The sequence below is a fragment of the Diachasma alloeum genome, unplaced genomic scaffold (genome assembly GCF_001412515.2).
Source record: "Diachasma alloeum isolate Michigan unplaced genomic scaffold, Dall2.0 Dall_scaffold_00688, whole genome shotgun sequence".
NCBI lineage: Eukaryota > Metazoa > Arthropoda > Insecta > Hymenoptera > Braconidae > Diachasma > Diachasma alloeum.
In genome coordinates this window covers 84,183-88,163 of record NW_021680820.1, presented here as the reverse complement: position 1 = coordinate 88,163, position 3,981 = coordinate 84,183, and the positions used below count along the sequence as shown (strand labels likewise).

Here is a 3,981-nt window from a genome sequence, read left to right as displayed (position 1 = left end):
GGCCAAGTGCATAACAGATGGTAGCGAGCGTAGGGGAATGCTCCTGCACTCCCCGCAAGGAAAAATGCGCTTCGGTGCTCGAAGTGACGACTTTGTTGTTTCCGGCGTTATCTAGTCTCAGCGGAACGATTTGGAAGCGTATGGGCCCGTGGGCCTGGAGTACAGCAATCCTCTTGTCGGCCCGACCATACGCCGACGGTTTATTACTACTCGGAGGCAGTGACGTGCGATAACCGAAGCGGTAACTGGTGATCGAGAGTGTGGGTGGTCGTAAAGTGGGTAACGTAGTTCCACTTTGGTCAGATAAGCCTCTCGACATCCCAGGCTCTGAGGAGTCTCGGCTGATTCGCAAATAACTCTGAAACTCTCCCGAGTAGAAATACTCGGGAGAAGAAAGCATGCTGGAGGAATCGAAAGATCCTCAGGAACTGATGTGAATAAAAATTCCATATGGTGATTAGGCCGTGAGGTCTAATTCAGGGCCTGAAGTAGAGGCTCGTTCTGAGTGACCGTATTTGGAACACCGCTGGTGTTCCTTGATCCGTATACTGATCTTCCTCCCGGTTTCTCCAATGTACACTTTCCCGCATCTCGTACACTCCTGGTGTGCTCAGGGGTGGTCTTGGATCCTTTGCACTCGGCAGCATCTGTCCTATCTTCTTTGGGGGTTGGAAGATCGTTTGGATGTTATGTTTTCCGAGTACTCTACTTATGCGTTCTGTTGTGCCTTTCAGAGGAGGAGGGCCACTTTAGGTCTTTCCTAGTTTTCCTCAGGATCAGTCTCCTCTTGGGGAGCTGAGAGCTTTCTTGCTTTCACATAAGAGAAAATTATGAGTTTATTCTCCTCGGTTTACAATAATTTAGAAAATCTTTACACCGCTCACCGTTTCGTAAATTAACCTTTAACACGAACAGCTCAAAGGTGCAGGAGTTGATGCTTCGATTTTACCAAGGGGAGACTACAAATGTAGGCCTCGAGAATGATATAATTTCCTGACGATTGTAATTTATCCACACGAAAAAATTAGTGAGTAGGTGCTGCGACGTTCAAACGTGAAGTTACCGCTCAGACAATGTCCACTCGAGCGTCAGCTTCTCTTCCAACTGGCGACGATCTCATTGGTCAATCTTCGATGACTTCTCCAACCTGATTGGTCGTTAGCAACGAACCTTACCAGACTGATAGGAACTCTTGAAACCAACTCACGCTCATATCCCATCATTAACCGGCATGAGTATTATTATATAAAAATTATTAAATCTCCCTAAAAAATAAAAACACGTTTTTGGAAAAAAAAATACGCCAAGAAAAAGTTTTGTTAGGTTCTTACTGGGAAGTAGAAATTTGTGAAAAATACAGATAAATGAAAAAGAAAGCCAAGTTAAGAATGTCGAATAGAATGTAACCTGACATTTTTGCATGGGGGTTCAAAATGCCTATTACCTTCGCCCTTCTTCCTCTAAATCTAGTTAACTCAAAATAAAACGAATAATGGGTGCCAGATGATTTTTAGCCGGAATTATCAAACCGGAAGTGCACGAATTTCGAGTCCAAACACTCAGAAAATTCCTAAACGACAAACATAAAACAAACAGAACTAGATTTTTGAGGAAAGGTCACGGTCCACGTGTCGCTCAGTATGCTAGGTTGTGGAGAGAGGAGTGGATTTCGGGTGGAAACAAGGTTATCGGTAGTTCAGAAAACCAAAAATGATCGAAAACACACATTATCACATTTCACATTGTGAGCATGTTCCATTATTGAAATTTTCAAAAATAAATAATTTACATACTTTTACATAATTTCCAAAAGAAACGAAAATTCTCAATAACAATCATCGCTCTTCTAACAAAACCAAAGGAAAACTAATAAAGTCGATCTAAAATCAATAACAAATTAACATTATTGCGACCGCTTCGATTATAAAGCTAAAGTGATCCAATTCCTCTGGTGTTATTGAAAACACGAGGACAATAGCGAAAATACAAAAATATTCCTTAATCCCGAATACTCGAGAATTCCGAGAACTGGGGGAAAAGGTATGTGAATACCCATAAGAGTGAGAGAGAGAGAGAAACATTAAAACCCAGCGTTATACGTATAACGCATGTGTGCCCGGTGGCTTGGCGCAGTGGGTAAGTTCGTTGCCTCACATGCGAAAGCTTCCGAGTTCAAATCCTGGCCGGGTAGAATGGTGCGATCTAACCATTTAAAGTCTTGATCATCATCGCAGTATACCCTAACCGGGTCGAAGCGATGTGAAATAACGATAAAAAAAAATATATATATAACGCATGTGAGAAAACGATATACCAAAAATTCCTTACAACTAAACTTGCGATTTTTCAAAAACAGCGAATTGAAATTTCGAAAACCCAAAGTCAAAATACTCGAGAAACTGTAGCGAAAACGGTAAATCCAAATTTATAATTTTCCATAACAAATTGGCCACGCTAGGTTAATTAATAACCATGGTGGATTTTAAATGGGAGGAATTGCTCGCGTAAAGCGATAGCAATTTTAGGTGCGGAGGGTTTTAGAGAGGTGACGGAAGGGGAATAAGTCCCATTTGAACGGCTGAGACCCTCAGCGAGGAATTCGCCACTGAGAGAGAGACAAAATAACTCGCCACGACGGCGAGAGAGACGCGAATACAGAAACCACTGCGAGTGGAGCTCAAAACCAATTTCCCCCTTTTCTGGAGGGGTTGTCGGAAAACCTCAGAAGTTCTAATATTTCCGAAAGGAAATGCCCTATTTAATGAGCCGATTATTGAATAATCGGAGCCAGGGTTTATACCGGAAATGACCGTTTTAAGGGAATTAACCACCACATTTGATGGATCGGAACGCGCGAATTATCGGGTAAAATACGAACAATAACAAGGAAAAAAAATTTAATCCCGACCTGATCGACACCTTTAAATAATTAATCGCAAGAAATTACATATATTGTTACCTTCAAACGAGAAAAAAAAACGCGCCACGTGCCTGAGGGCCACGCGTGCGAAAACCACCATGAGATGGAAATTAGCGCTCTGAACTATAATTCAGAACGAATTAATTGGCCCACAAACTCACTTTTGGGATCTTTGTATGCTTTTTCTCCCTCTTTCCCATCTTGGACCGGTATAATCCCAAATGGACACTGTCGCTGATAATCACGTGCTACCTGCACTCACTATTTCGCGGGGGTCAGAACGCAACTAACTCAACTTCTGAGCATCTCGCGATGGTTCCGAGGTGAGAACTCACCGCTCAATCAAAATCCTTTCGATTGGTGCGGACACGTCTACTTTCGCGAGGAACTCCCAAAAGACCGCGAATTTTGTCGGGAAATGCAAAGACGTAAGTGCCGATAACATTTTTAAATTAATCCTAACATTTTAACTAAACGAAACCAATAAATTAACTAATCATTTGACCGGACTGATCCGAACAGATGAACGTTCGGATAATTACTGAGGGTTTTTGGCGCCTCCCACGGATCGGTTCTCCGGGATTCACGGGGTTAAAAAACCGTAAAAATCAAATTACTTATTATTTCGAACTCTCTTCTGAACTAAACTCTAAAGCAACCTGGCAATTCGCTGGAGACAAGGGTTGCACTTGCTCCAAACGACCTTCCCCCAAAAACACAAAAGGTAACCAGTTAGCCCCGAAAAATCCAACAAAATTTTGGAGCGCCGGTATTGCAACCTGACCTAATCGATTTCCCGCGGGATTGACAATTGGGTTGACCGCATAGAAATTATCGGATGACTCCTAACTTGGCACTTCTTCGCGATAATTTGCTATTCCATGTTTCTCAAAAACGCGTAACTAATCAGATCTCGATAATTATTACAGTAAAAAGCTGCGAATTTGAATATCGCGGGGAGAATCTAACATTTTGCCACTTTTTAGTGGAACTACCAAAATTCTCTCTCTCTCTCTGTCTCTCTCTGTCTCTCCCTCTCTCTGTCTCTCTCTCTCTCTCTC

General features: G+C 42.3%; 1 protein-coding gene across 1 annotated transcript in view; it reads left to right on the top strand.

Annotated features, from left to right (window-relative positions):
* Positions 1-3,981, top strand: part of LOC107044206 (BTB/POZ domain-containing protein 18) — a gene marked incomplete at its 5' end in the record, with an annotated part of 185,083 nt that overhangs the window by 129,754 nt on the left and 51,348 nt on the right.